General features: G+C 51.4%; 1 protein-coding gene across 2 annotated transcripts in view; it reads left to right on the forward strand.

Annotated features, from left to right (window-relative positions):
* Positions 1 to 15,738, forward strand: part of LOC135399112 (regulating synaptic membrane exocytosis protein 1-like) — a 90,191-nt gene that overhangs the window by 52,922 nt on the left and 21,531 nt on the right. For both annotated transcript variants that reach the window (XM_064630824.1, XM_064630825.1), the window contains exon 2: positions 13,694 to 13,762. The gene's annotated coding sequence lies outside the window, so the exon portion shown is untranslated. The remainder of the gene's footprint in view (positions 1 to 13,693; positions 13,763 to 15,738) is intronic.

The raw sequence follows: 15,738 nt of genomic DNA on the forward strand, positions 1-15,738 counted from the left end.
TCCTCTTCGGGGAACTCGCATAATGGGTCGATCGTGCCGAACGTTACTGGCAGGAGCTCCGGGGACACGGCAGCCAGTCTCGTCTCGACGTTCCAACGCAAGTCGATGAGGAAAGTGGATGGCTGGAACCTGCCCGAAAAGGACGATCCGTCGGCATGTCGGAACGTGATTTCCGTTGTGTGGCCCTCGGAATAGGGCGTCGCATGGACGGTTCGTGGAAGGGACTGGAGTAGAGAACTTGCCGTCAGCCTTGTCCTACCGAGAAGAGGTGGCTTCCGAAATTCTGACGTGTCTTCTGCATCAAGTACGGGACAATGAAAAGTGTTCCGTTCCCATCCGTCACCGCTCGTAGTAGCCCTCACGGTGGTCCCGATGACACGTGCATGCATCGGCGTTGATGCCCATGGCCATGCCAATTTCTGCGCCATGAGAGATGTCCACAGCCATCTCGCTTGGCAAATAAACCATCTGGAGTGTCGAAACCCAGTTCTTCCTCAACGTTTAGAGCCAAGCGCATTCTCTTCCTCCTAGCTTGCCAGGTTTTGATATTTGAGTCATCCGGTTTCGGCGGTCGGATCTTGGTTTCATCTTTGGTGCCTGCCTAAAATAAATTGGCGAGTGCCTATGTGAAGACGCTACGAATAAAATTTAGGCCATTATTTCAGGTGAAAACAAAAAGTCAGTTGTTTTTTGTTCTGTTGTTTTTATATAAAAAGCACTGCACCTTAGACTGAAATGTAAAACCATTAAGCTACGAAGATTGTTCTGATTGACATGTAGTAATAGTTAAAGTTACTACTCAAACGCTGTGTGTCGGCGTTGTCTCAATCCCGGAATCCCGTCCCGGGATTCCGGGATTCGTCCAGAAAACTCCCGATATCCCGGGACTGCAAAAATGGCCTGGGATTTCCAAAGCTAGTAATGGTCATAAGCATTTGCAGATATTCGAGGCAGACCTCGTGACAGTGACCCTGGCCGAAATCAGCTAAACGGCAAAGACGTATCCGTGGTCACATTATGGACAAAGTCGTACATGCCCCTCAACATTCCCGAAACATGTGCACTGTTCCTCTGTCTATACGCGCACAACCACTGCCTGATGGGAAACAGCATTCCAGACTTGCACGCCATCGAAGTTCAGTAGCTAGTATGGCTCAACGTGGTCCCATCTTCTCCTCACCTGGACCCCTTGCAAGTACCAACTCCCCACAAGCATTTCTCGCTCTAAAGTAAATGTTGTCAATGTGTTGTTCATGGTGGAACTGCCTAAGTCCTCTGTACATCACTGATTACTCTTACATGGTGCTGTGCCGGTGTTCCTGAATTTGCGGTTGGACTCCGCGTTGTCTTTCGTTAAGCATTAAGCATATAGACACAGCCAGGGGGCGCTGGTTTTTTTGAACCCAGAAGACATTCTTTTTAGCGTCGGCAGTCAGTCGAATATCACGACGTCAGCTGTGACGATGTCCCGACGTCCATCAAGTTGTCCAGGACAGTGCGAGTTCCATCTTTCTATAGCATCTGGATTTGTATTCCAAAAAGACGTCAAGGGCAAACTATAGTGTCTTCTGAATGACATGTGCCGGTGCTCGTATGTACGTTCTTAATACGACCTAGGGCTCGCTATACCCCTGGCTGCACAGGGGTGACATTTGATGGCATTCCACGCCGAGACTGGGAAGTGACCCGGGTTCGAATCCGGGCGCCGGCTGCGCTGTCCGTGTATTTTCCCTGGGTTTTCCTCGGACGCTTTAAGACACATGTCTGCACAGTTCCCTATGAAGTCGGCCCAGGACGCACGATGCCCCCAGCCATAGTCGTGACGTTGGCCGATTACGGCACGCAGTTGCACCACCGCCACCACAGGGGTGACAAAAGTTTCGATTTTGTAATCAGCACCCTCAAGCGGTCGCTCGCGGCAAAATTGCCATTTTGTCGTGGCCCCACGTCACAGGAAACGTCATCTTGAGGTCATGTGACGTCATTTATGTTCCGTTATGTCGCTGGCGGACAGTTCCTCAGTCAACATGAAACCATTATATGAACGTATTTTGTTGGTGCAAGTTACACGGTGCTTCTTGCTCCACGTAGTCGCTTATTCCCACAGAATTTCATAGCCATCACATCGGCTGGGTGAGCCCGCCGTCACACCGTTGTGAATGGTGAGCAGTACGAGGCCACATGCTCAAGCCGACAACGTTTAGCTGTAACAACATTTAAAAAATCTTATCGGTATAGAGCAAAAGACGTCACAAAACGACGCGCAGAAACGGCAGTTGAGTTGCATTTACAAATGGTTCGGCCACCGACCATGGGCGCATTTCATTTTTTGGTCACGTGCGTGAAGACGTTAACACTGACGTCAGACCAGGACCTGTCGAGAATGCATTGCGTTTTCCTGGAACACTGTCCTCCACGGACCTCGGCAAAACTCACTCATGAGCACTCTCACTCATGCTCATTTCGGCCAATGAAATGAACGTGAGTGACCGAGCAGAGTTGAGCGGGCAGTGAGTGAGCCGAGAGCTGAGTGGAAGGTGAATGAGCGTGAGTGAGCGAGCCGAGGGGGCGATGAGTGAAACTTGAGTGAGTGAGCCGAGACACGGCCAGGCACCGAGTGAACTTCAGTGAACGAGAGTCAAAACCGCCGATGAACGAGTATGTATGTCTGTATGAAGCATGGAGGAAAGAAGAAAAGGAGGCGCCCCAATGGCTCTTCGACAGAAGAGAAGCGTGGGACAAGTGACGTGAGGATTGGAGCTGAGCTGTAGCTTCTTTGGAGCCACGCAGGGGTCCCCACGTTACCTGAATAGCCCAATGAGGTCGCTTTGCACACGCCACTTTGGGAGCCACTTCGGCGCACGCTACTACCACACCTCTCCAAGTATTCCAAAACTATGCGTTGGGGGCTCCCATAGAGATGTATGTAACCGAAACCGGGGGGAAAGCGAGCGGTGATGTCATTGGAGTGGCCCCCAATCTCGGCTTCACTTCTCAGAGCAATAGACCTCGCCCTGTTTGTAAACAAATGACGTCATAGTGTGTCGTCACAGCGCCACCAGTTTGGCAGAGTTGAACTATGCTCGAAGCTAGGGGCGAACAAGGCCGAAAGCGAGGGGATTATACGGTGGCCCCTGAAAGGGATGCGACCGTCGGTCCTACTTTTCTTTCATTAGGAGGCAGCGAACAAGTGCCGATTCGTGGAACCCAGCCCTCCCCTTCCGATTTGTTTCGGTTTCCGTCTGTCTACCAACGTCATGATGATGTTTCTCGGTTAGAGGTTTATAGGGCTCCTCCTCTCTTTCCTTCCTCCATGGTATGAAGGTACGAACGCTTGGGAGGGCGACGGTTAGCTCCTGTTACAGAAGGCGTCTCAGTGCACCCATTGTTTCTGAATGGGTGCCTTCCCGCGCCTTCACCGACGAAGAAAGACCTAGAGGTGTGCGCCGTGGGCATTTTTTTTCGGCGGCGGCGTAGAGCACGTTGAAGGCCCGGCGGCGGCGGCGTCACACCGATGCTGTCATATCGGCGTGGGTGGTGGTAGTGGTGGTGGTGGTGGTGGTGGGCCCCGTGGGCTGTCAATATGTTCTCTGCTCCAACGGGACGCACGAACACCTCAGAGCGGGGGTATTTTCTCCGTCATGGTGGCAGTATTTATTGTACCTTGCACCAAACAAGTGCGTCAGCACTGGATAGTATTATGAAAGAAAACCGAACATACAAAGGAACATTAGGAGAAGTGAAGCACTTCAAGAAGGTCGTCGCCCAAGAACTTCAAGTGGGCGCGTTAAGTACGGGTCTCGCTGGAGCAAACAACACAGCTAGATAATCAGAACGACGCGCCATCCCTTTAATGGCAACTACACGTAACAGTTATAGCGAGTGCCGAACGTTCACAGGACGGCTACGCGTGAAAGCTCTGTCCACTGATCCAGTGGCTCTTTTTAGGAAACCATATAAATATGCGGACGTTAGCAAACGATATGACATAAGGCGCACCCACCACGTCATTGAACAGTATTTTTGCAGAGACTGTAGTTATCATGAATAAATACTGTAAAATCATTTAATTTCGCAGCCCTAAATTTTCGCGAATCGACGGGATATATTCGCAACAACAAAATTTCGCGCGCTCCTCAATTTTCTCGATTCGCAAAATTCGCGAAAATTAAGGTCTCGCGAAATAAAAGGGTTTTACAGTATAAACTTGTATAGAGCGAGTGGGTTGAGTCTTCCGTGCTTCGCGCGCATTATAAGCCCCGCAATTACGCGATTGAAAACACCCTCTCTGACTAGGTGCTTTTCGCCGGCACACACAAAATGCACATTTCCCATGCACTTTTAGAGCGCAAAAAGAGCGACGGGCAATCCACGTGAGAGGACCAAGTGCTTTGGAGCGATCGAGCTGATTGGTGTAGGCGCTAATCTGTTGGCCAGATAGATCGCTTTCCAACCCAGATAAGGCGAAGCTCACGTCGTTTCTGCGCTTGGAAATTGCGTACTTCTTGTTTCGGCTCATTTACATAGCGACATTCAGCGTCGTTTATTTCAGCACACGTCCGCTTTTCAGGATTTCTTAAACATGGAGTGGCTTTCAACGATGAATATCTTCCGTTCTGCTATCCCGCTTTTACGCGACATCCCTTAATTAAAGAAGTAATGAATTTTAGTTAATTAATGATCTTATAGTTACATACTTTCTTCGAGATAGCATTCGCCTGACCAACTCAAAAGCGGCGTCTATTTCGTTCCATTATTATTCACGAGCCGCGCGTGAACGATCCTGTCGTTTGACCGATGCGCACGCTTGTTCAGCGGGGAGAGCTCAGCAGAGGGGAACGTGAAAAAGAGCAACTTTCAACACGAACCACCAGAAGGCGACTGCCGCCTGGTTCTGACCCTCATAAGCTAGCAACGTGTGTAATGATTTTTTTTTTTTTTTTTTTTGCTACATTCTATAGCGGCTTCCCGCTCTAGCAAATTTTTCCACGGCTGACAGTGAATACATGCAGTGAAAAGCAGTCGGAGGTGCGAAAGGCAAAGGAACCACTGACAACCTCCCAATCCGTTGACCAGCTACCACATGTAGTTCCGGACCACCGATGGTGTCGGTAGGCGAAGCGATCGAGGCGGCGGGAACGATACCTGCCACTTTTGGTATTTCGGGTTACGTCTAACGATCGAGCGCTTGGGTTATTTACTATCGTTCAGCCCGTCGAGGTGTTCAACGTCACTGTCACGCGCATCCCAGATGACGACGACAAAGCGATTGCACGAGCGCGTTCGCAAATATAACTTTGTGCATTTGAGATAAAAGCAAACATAGGCAATAAAAGACGACGCAAAAAAAAAAAAAAAGCGGTGCTTGTTTTTCTTTTTTTTTTTTTTTTTGTATAATTTCCTCTATCTGCGATGGATTCATTCACCGGTACGCGCTTCACGTCCCACCTCAGAGCAGTTTCACATTGTGCTCGACTATGTGGGGGAGCACCGTAATCTCTTTACGGGTGGGCTGTCCGCTGGCTACACATCGCAAGACAGAAACAGGGAGTGGTGCGAGCTGGCTACACGTTTGAACGCCAGCGGTGGTGCAGTGAAACCCGTTGAGAGGTGGAGAAAGGTGCGTAAATTAGCATCAGATACGAAACACCAACAAAAATCTCAAAATTCGCGGCAGCAGTGACGACTGCAATATCCCCGTCATCGGCCCTTGTGACACCGCAGCCCACTCCAGGGCGACCTTCCGTCATGTAGTTGGCTCTTTTGAGGCGACATGAACTCATTATGACCCCACCAGCGCTCTCGGACATTTCCACCATCCCTATCACGTTCATCATCGCCATCGCCGCTCCGATCATTCCCGTCATCTCTCATTGTCATCACTCGTCATTGTCACCACTCATATCAGAACCCCTAGCTATGGGGTAGCTTTCCACTTATAGAGTGGAAAACCGCCCCCCTGCATCATCAGAATATATATGTTGTTTTTGTTGCAATATCCCACTACTTGATTGAAGTTGTGTTCAGTGGGAACTTTTAGACGTGGACCAACTGGAAAAGCGCCACTAAAGCCAAGGCAGCTCGCATCTCACATCACACGCGGGAGACGGGAGGAGGTCCCCCGCCGAAAGAGAATCGCTCTCTGAGCTGGAGGAGCGGCTGGCCTCTGTGATTGGGCAAGTGGCGACAACCGGGATGCAGGAGACTCGGGATACGGGCACTGCCGACCTCGGAGTCCGCATCAACGATCATTTATATGGCACTGTGGATACCTAGCAGATAATAAGGAACATAGGTCCGTGCTGTGCACCTGCCAGGTAACAACTGGCCGGCGCGTTTATTGCGTCGTCGTCATCATGATTGCGTCCACAGAGGGCGCTACAGGGCTCCCCCCTCTAGAGCGTCGTCCGGCTGGAGACGGTCGGAAGAGAGAGACCATGTCACAGTCCTTCGGCCTGTGTGGGCTACGGGCTTCAGTGTGGCTGAATAGGCGGGAAGGTCCAAGTAGGTGTTAAAGGGGATGACGGAGGAGACGTACGCTGGCTTCACGCGATCCAGGGCTACCGTGTCGTGTTTGCCACCGAGGTCGACGACGACGGTCTTTGAGGTGCGGGAGAGCACAGGGTACGGTCCGGAGTAGTGTGGCGTAAGGGGTGGCTTGGCGCGGTCGGTTCTGATGAACACGTGCGAAGCGTTCTTGAGGTCCTGGCTGACGAAGACGGTTCGCCGCGTCGGCATGCGCGGCGCAACGGGGGTGATGGAGCGGAACAAGTCATGGAGCTTGTCGATGTACGCGGTCTGGCATGGATGGGGCTCGGCGGGGCTGGGGGTGAGAAAATCACCTGGGAGCCGGATCGGGGAGCCGTACACCAACTCGGCTGAACTGCAGCTAAGGTCTTCCTTGACGGAGGATCTGATGCCCAGCAGCGCGAAGGGAAGGTGTTGGCTCCAGTGCGCAGGGTTATCGTGAGCAGTGAGTGCGACCTTCAGCTGACGGTGTAGTCGCTCGACTAGCCCATTCGCCGCGGGGTGATAGGCAGTCGTGTGGATATGGCGAGTTCCGAGTAGCTGCGTAAGGGCAGTGAACAGTGAGCACTGAAACTGCCGTCCGCGGTCGGTGGTCACGATGGAGGGGCATCCGAACCGCGCGATCCATGATGCGACAAAAGCTTCAGCGACTGATTGAGCGGTGATGTCGGTCAGCGGGACTGCTTCGGGCCACCTCGTAAATCGATCGATACAGGTTAGAATGTACCGGTAACCTTGAGATGGTGGCAGGGGACCGACGATGTCCACATGCACATGGTCAAATCGGGCGCGAGGGGGCAGGAACGGTTGAAGTGGAGTTCGAGTGTGGCGGCCGACCTTCGCGCGCTGACAAGGGATGCAGGTCTTGACCCAGCGTTGGACATCCTTGTTCATGCGCGGCCAGGCGTAGCGTTGTGTCAGGAGCTTTTGAGTCGCGCGCACTCCAGGATGGGAAAGGCCGTGGGTCGAGTCGAAGATAGGCCGGCGCAACGTGACGGGAATGAACGGTCGATGAACGCCTGTGCTGGTATCGCAAATGACAGTCGTCGGTGTGGCCGGGATAGGGACTTCGCGCAGCACCAGTGACGTGTCTTCGTGGCTAGCAGTTGTTGGAGTTCGGAGTCGTCAGCTTGCGCCGCTGCGATGTCCTCGAGACCGACGGTGCATGGCGTAGAAATGGAATCAATGCGAGAGAGGGCGTCCGCGGCACTGTTGTCCACACCGTGCACATGACGTATGTCCGTCGTGAATTCCGAAATGTACGCCAGATGCCGGACTTCGCGGGCGAGGTAGTCGGTGCGGTTGGTACGAAAGACGAATGCGAGGGGCTTATGATCGGTTAAAACATGAAATGTGCGGCCTTCCAGGAAGTACCGGAAATGACGGACTGCTGCGTAGATGGCCAAAAGCTCGCGACCAAAGACACTGTAGCGAGTTTGCGTGTCGTTTAGTCGGTGCGAAAAGAACGCCACAGGGTACCAGGCGTCGTCGATATGCTGCTGCAAAACTGCGCCCACAGCGGTGCTAGACGCATCTACCATGAGACGGCTTGGGGCGTCGTGCCGGGGGTGGACTAGCATAGCAGCGTCCGCTAGGGCCTGCTTGATATTCGCAAAGGCGGCGTCAGCGGACTGCGACCAAGGGACGCTTGACGATGGCTTCGGGTTGTTGCGGAGCATGTCCGTGAGTGGGTGAATGATGGCGGCACATTTAGCAATGAACCGACGGTGAAAGTTCACCAAGCCAAGAAAGCGACGTAGTTGACGGATCGTCGTTGGCTTGGGGAGATCGGTGATGGCCTTCACTTTATGCGCAAGAGGATGGATTCCGTCGGAGGACACGTGATGCCCGAGGAACTCGAGCTCGGAGACTCCAAAAGTGCACTTCTTGGCATTAACCACTAAGCCGTATGTCTGGAGACGGCTGAAAAGCTGCTGGAGGTGCTTCTCATGTTGTTCTTCGGTGGGACTGAAAACGAGAAGATCGTCTATATAGGCAATTACGAAGTCGAGGCCTCGGACAACTTCGCTGATAAAACGTTGAAACGTTGATGTGGCGGCCCGTGTGTGATGACGAAGACGTGCCTCTGCTGCCACGCGCTTCGGCGCTGGCACGGCAGTTCTACCGGCACCGCCCTAGCGTGAGGCCACGACCATCTGCCCGCTGGGACATTCCATCATCGCCGGTCAGGACTCATGTAGAGGGACACCACCTCCTCTACACTTGGTGACCCGACTCATGGACACCGCCGGGACACAGAGCGGCCTAAGCGGTCAGGGTGAAGCCTCCGACGTATCGTCAGGCCCAGCTGTCCTACAATACCATCCGAAATTCCTGCAAGCCCACCTCTGAAGTCATCCCCGAAGGTGCGGTGCATCGTTCAACCGAGGAACCGCTAGGCGACGACGTCAATCCACCGCGGCTCTACTCATCGCAACGCCCGGCCGCGAAACACCGTGGTTGTACCCATCTACCCAGCTCACGTCGCAATGGTCCCACACTCCACGTCACGTCGCCACACGCTTCGTGATGGCACTCCTCGGGCTTCCACCAGCGGCACCTTCCCGAGTATCACGCTCCTGTACCGGTCGCGGTACGCCGCTGTCGACCGCCCCACCCGCATCTGCTACGCTTGCGGTCCAAGAACCCTGCCCGCCTCGCCTTCCCACCAGGCTTCCATACAAGACACTGGCAGCTCGTCCAGATGCGGTCAAGAGGCTCCGGGACCAACGTTCCACCGGGGACACGCACGGAGGCCACAGTGAGTTTTACTCCCGGTCTCCCCGTGCTTCACGATGGTCCTCCCCGCAGTCCCCTTGGCGACAACACTACGAGCCCAGCGCTCACGAACCGGTCGCGGTTCTGTCGCCCCTCTCTGAATTACTACGGCATACCTGCCCTCACACCGCCCCTGGAACCCGCCCGGTCAGCGCTTGCCCGCACCAACCACTCTGCTGCTACTGCGATTTCTGAACAAGTCGTCCCTGTTCCACGTGTCGCCCGTCTTCCTCCTCTTCATGTATCGACGCGGACCCCAACCGCTAGCTCTACACCGCTCCGCGTCTGAGGGGGGGAGTGATGTGGCGGCCCGTGTGTGATGACGAAGACGTGCCTCTGCTGCCACGCGCTTCGGCGCTGGCACGGCAGTTCTACCGGCACCGCCCTAGCGTGAGGCCACGACCATCTGCCCGCTGGGACATTCCATCATCGCCGGTCAGGACTCATGTAGAGGGACACCACCTCCTCTACAGCACCGCCCGAGGCAGCTTCTGCCTCACAGAGTGATGAAGGCAGGTCGACTTGCACATAAGTTCCGACCGTGTTGGCCTCGATAGCAGCCACGCGAAGTAACTTGCAGCCATCTCCGTTGAATGCTCTGGCTACTCGACAGGCCAAACGACTGGGTCCGAGAAATCGCTCGTGCACCGACACTCAGCCGATAGCATCGTTCACAAGCGACACGTTTAGAAGGCAAGGAAATAATGAGGCAGTAATGAATGAGGCAGGCAAGGCAATAATGAGAAGGCAAGGAAATGCTCGATGCCGTCGATACGTGACATCACGCATCACGTGCCATCGGTTGCAAACAGCTCGATTGCTCGAGCGGTGCACCTCGCGAATCAAACACGCTATCGTTAGATGCGCCGTCGGAATATCAAAAGTTGCATGGGTCGTTCCCACAAGGTCGATCGAGAGCGAGCGATCTTCGCCTACCGACAGTGTCGGTCACGCGCAATCGGTAGCTCGAAATAGGGCCCCAGGGTCGACTATGAAACGAAACTGTAAAGCATAAACACCACATACGGAGATGAAATTGTTACTGCTAAAAAAACAAATGAGGCTTGGAACCTAAGATGAAAGGAAAACAAACAAAAATATGAGTATCTCCAATACGAATATCTCCCATATGAGATATGGGAGATATTCGTTCATAGAAAATGGATCAAAACGGGCACATTACACAGCCGCGCCAATTTTTCAACATCGGCGGCGGCGGCGGCGGCGCGCCGACAGTTTTGGTACGGCGGCGACGGCGAGGCCCCGACCTCCGGCGGCGGCGCTTCGGCGCGGCGGTGCACACCTCTAGAAAGACCTAGCTTGCCGCGTGCCAATGCATGGACCATGGCGCATACACACACCCCGTAGAAACTCGCTGCGTTCTCAGCGCAGCGCTAGTGGGTGACGCAACGACTGATTCTTCGTGGAAAGCAATAACGTGAGCGTCAGTGAGAAAATAACTCAAAACAACGCAAACTATGAGTTGGCTAGAAGCAAGAGAGCAAGCCTAGAAGTGAGCGGGCGGTGAGTGAGTGTTAGCGAGCGAGTCGAGAGCTGAGCGGTCGATGAGTGAGCGAGCAGAGAGCTGAGCGGCCGGTGAGTGAGCGAGCCGAGGACTGGGCTGGCAGTGAGTGAACTTGAGTGAGGGGGGTCAAAACTGCGGAGGTCTGATCCTCCATGGAGCGATATGTGATAGGGACATGAAACGCTCATAAAACATAACCAAGGGTGTAAAACGCTCATCTTGAACTTGACCCTCCTTGCTTGACTTCTGTAACAAAAACTACAGTCACCGTTTTCTTCTCTCCAGTGAATGTAACAAATACTGTTAGAGTGCTGACAACGCGATCTGAAAGTACAGCAGAGTCAGAGGGAGCCTCAGGCGCACAAAAAAAAAAGGTAAATAAAACTTTTAAGGCTACAAAGAATGTGTTGAAATCCGGTTCTGCGGCACAGTATATGCATAATTCAAATATTCCGCCTTTCGCTGTTATTGAACAACTTTTACTATGTCATGTTCTGTGCGAAAGTACTCCAGGAAAACCTGTCGCCGTTTTGAAGTCAAATTCCTCTACACCCACATAACTACAATGGCTAATGCTGTTCAACAACAAGAACAAAAAAAAAACTGCCTTTTATCTGCTATGCCTGCGCTGCGGCCGGCGGCCTCCGAATCGCAGCAGAAACAGTGGAAACATTTCTAGCGAAATGCTTTCCTGCAAAATAGATGTAATAACGTTGACCCCCCCTCTCTCACTCGTCTCCTGATACATGGGGCGGAACAAGGATCATGGATTAAGCCCTGCAGGGGGCAACTGAGCGAGTATATTGCCGGGCAGCAGTAAACATGCTTTTCGACAAGCTCGAGTTACTGGCCCGTACGCGTGAAATGGCTCCAGCTATGGGGGCCATAGCGATCCTGAGGAAGCAATCGCGTCTGCATAATGGGAGCAGCAAAACGCGCTCAGTGAGGGCGGGAGTCGTTATTCTAATTTCGCGAGTGATTATTTATAAGCGAGAGATAATAGCGGGATGCGTGGGATGAAGCGGCTTATCATCAATATTCATGATGGGCGAAGACGGCGTAAATGGTCCAAAATCGCGGTACTTATTGTTAGCTGATATTGTTTCGTTTTCTATCGATACTTTTTTTTTTTTTTTTTTTTGCGTATCGCACTTTCGCGGAAAATCTCGCGCAACACTTATCCCTTGCGTTCCGTGCTTGGGTGGCATTTATCGCGGCAACCCGAGCGCTTTAGGGCTTCGAAGCGCTTCGGTTATATACCCTACTCTAAACGTGTCCCTTCACTTGAGTGTATCAGGTTTGTGTGTGTGTGTGTTGTGCATATGCTCACATAGTTTGCAAAGGCAGCTACATGCAGTGAACAGTACACTGTGGAAGAACGAAAAGCATTCAGCGAACGCACGATTTTCGGCAAGTATTTGTAGGAATTCCTTTCGAAGCGGCTGAGAAATGTCGGAAGTTCTTAGCGGGCGACATTTTTGGACTATAACCACGCGTACGATCCGCGAGAAAGATATTCGGCGCGACGTTCACGAGCCTTTTTCTTTTAAACGCAGAAGACAGGGAACCGTATGTATAGTTTACAAAGAACGTTGCGCATCGCGAAACGTAATCTGAACAGAAAAATAATGGTACCGTGATGTTACAAGTAAGGTTTGTCTGCGTAAGTTGAAACTGCGTTACTGAAGAGAAATGTCTGAGGTCATTGTTCCGGCGATCACACTGTTGACCCGTTTCTGCCGCTTTATTTTGTCTCTATACTAAATAGCTACAATCGCTGGAGCAAATGTGGTCATTATAATACCGCGTGATACACCTGCAACATACATGAGGAACATGGTCAGTACGGTTATATTGGCTATATACACACCCAATATATCTAATAAGAGTCCTCCTTTTGCGCTACTTATGTGCACCGCATAAGTCGGCACGTCTCTAGAAACTCGTTTAACATCGCATCATGGTGAGCCTTACTCACATCCCATCACACAACGCCAACATCATCCCCCATCATTCGTCTTCAACTTCAAAACCCATCATTCGACATCAAATTCAAAACTCATATCAACATCAAATCACATTACATACAATCATTCAACTTTACAGCAATGCCGATCACTCAACATCACATCATTCTCCATGACGTGATGGTGGCCATGATGACCATCATGAGCTAATTCGCCGAACTATAAGTGTACTGTCCCAGCTGCATCTGTGGTCTCTCTACATCTAGAAAAACGTCACACCCCTAGCAGCACAATGTACTGAAAGTCGAGTGCAATAGGGGTGGACGGTATATGTCTTATCAATGTTCTTTAGTTTCACGAGCATGTTCAAGGCCTTCCACCTACCCGTCCACCCCTACTGCACCCGACTTTCAGTACATTGTGCTGCTTGGGACTCCAGGCTCTTGACATCTTTTACAACACCAGTACATTCCTTAGATAACTGTTCTGCCTCTCCTTTTCACGATTGCCTCGTTTTCTACCGACATTTCATTATCATTCAATGAAGCATCCAAATCAGCCGACCCGGAAAGCGCAATTTCACGGCCCAAAGTAAAAGAGCATCCTTCTCCTCCTTTTACCGCACTAACCCATTGAGCCTTGCAATGAGGATCTGGATGTGTTTTCCCTGCGGCAATCAGCACAACAGGTACCCGCATATCGAAACTCTTTCTATTTTGTTTGCGTGTTTCGTTTCCTTTTACCTTCGTGCTTGTGTATATATCGAGAGGTAAAACAGGGGCCGGTGAAACATGTAGTGTCATTTAGGTGGCTGTATCGCAGAGAAGAGCCGATCGATTCAGCGGCCGACGCACCGTCGGGATCAGCAGCTGACTCCTTGTTTCTTTTCTGGCAGGTCTGGAATGGAGCCGACCGCGGGAGGAGGCTTAGCAGACACGTTCGAGCGATAACCTGCGTCGTAAACGTACGTAGAAGAATCTTTCTTTTTCGTTTTTCCCCCCGCTTCTGGAAAATAAAGTAACTACCTTTTCTTTTTCTTTTTTTTTTTTCTAAACTATACTAAACTATAGGAACAACACTCAAAAACAGTAGACACATTAAGTTTTCTACATTTATTTACGGTACTATAGATTATCTATACATTAGTGTTAGAAAAGGAAAATATGGAGATGAAGGCTCCTACGAAACACAGGAGCCGGCTACTCCAAAACACTTACTATAGCTTTCGTGTGGTGGACCACGCTTCTTCAGGTACTTTTTTTTTTGTGTGTGTGTATGTTTTTTTAATTCCGTGCTAGCGCTGCGGAGCAACTGTGGCTATGAGCGACGTACAGATGTGGACAGCTGGAGAGAGGACAGCAGGAAGGAGGGGGACAGGGGGGGGGTTAGTATGCGACCTGGGCATTTTTATCAACCAAATCACGAATGTAGTGATAGCGAACGTCTATGTGTTTCGTCCTAGGGTTGATGCCTTCAGTCATCGCGAGTCCTATGCATCCTAGATTGTCCTCGAACACCGTTGTCGGTCTAGCTGATGCTATTCCCAAGTCCTTTCAAAGCTGGCGCATTCAGACGAGTTCCTTGGAAGCATCCGCTGCAGCTATATATCCCCTGCTTCGGTGGATGATAAAGCGATCGACGCAAGGCTGCTTCCTACTGCTCCAGGGTACCGTGCTTTCTCCAATCTTCACCAAAAATCCGGTAGTTGATTTTCTGTCTTGGGTGTGTCCTGCCCCGCAGTTCGCATCTACGCAAACGTGGTATCATAGTCAAGGCCGTGCTGCTGAGAGTAGCCTTTTTGCAACTAGCCCTGCCTTGTATCTTTCAGTTCTCCCTTTTTTTGTCGTGCTTCTTTTTGAAAATCCATTTGCACCCTATTGGGCTTCTTCCTTCCGGAAAAGTAGTGAGTTCTCATGTCTGCATATCCTTCACAGACTGTATCTCCTCATCTGTGACTTTCAGCCAGTCGTACTGTGGCAACCTGTGTAAGTCCTCCCAAGTTTCGGGGTCTGACGCGTTCTCTACTTGAGCAGTGTATGAAAAACGTTCTGGTGGTACCCCTTTGTTGGCTCTTGACGACCGTCGTAGTTGCTGGTGTACCAGTTGCTCACCCTCCTTGTGAGGCTCAGCCGACCTTCCTGCCGTGTCTTCTTCGAACTACTTGCATTTTCGTCTGTCGTCCGAGTTTCTGAGGATGATGTCATGCGATCGATGCCCCAAACGTTCGTTTTGTCTTTCTTCCACGAAAAACTTGAAATCTTCCCCAGACCTGCCCGTTTCTTGGACTCTTGCCCCTGGAGCCGACATGTACCTCTCTGTCAAGTTCCGTTGACGATGAGATACTTGAGCTGCCATAGAACTTTGGCATCACGGAACTTTCGTCGATTACGACTGACCTACTGATAGATATCCTGTCGTTTGGATGTAGGATCCTGTATCCTTTCTGCATTTCACTGTACCCCACCAGTATCCCTTCTTCGGCACGTTTATCCGATTTTGAGCGTTTCTCCTTTGGGATGCGAATGTAGGCTTTACTCAGGATTCTCAGGCGCTCAACATTGGGTTTCTTTCCAGTCCAGAGTTCATGTGGTGTCTTGCTTGCAGCTTTCGTGGGGAGCCGGTTCTGTATATAGCATGCAGTCGTAGTCGCTTCAGGTAAACCCCAGTACTTCTTTGGGAGATTTGCTTCGAAGAGCATGCTTCGAGCACTTTCACAAAGGGTCCAGTTTTTCCTTTCTGCAGCACCTATTTGCTCTGGGTTATATGGCACCGTGGTTTGGAACTCGACTCCATTTCTCTTCAGTATTCCTTGAGTCATCCCACTCGTATATTCTGTGCCGTTATCACTCCGCAAAACCAGAGGTTTCTTTCCAAACCTATTGGACACGTACTCTTCCATTTCCTCCGGAACCTCCTCCCTTGAATGAAGCAGGTAGGTTA

Source organism: Ornithodoros turicata, chromosome 6, assembly GCF_037126465.1.
Source record: "Ornithodoros turicata isolate Travis chromosome 6, ASM3712646v1, whole genome shotgun sequence".
NCBI lineage: Eukaryota > Metazoa > Arthropoda > Arachnida > Ixodida > Argasidae > Ornithodoros > Ornithodoros turicata.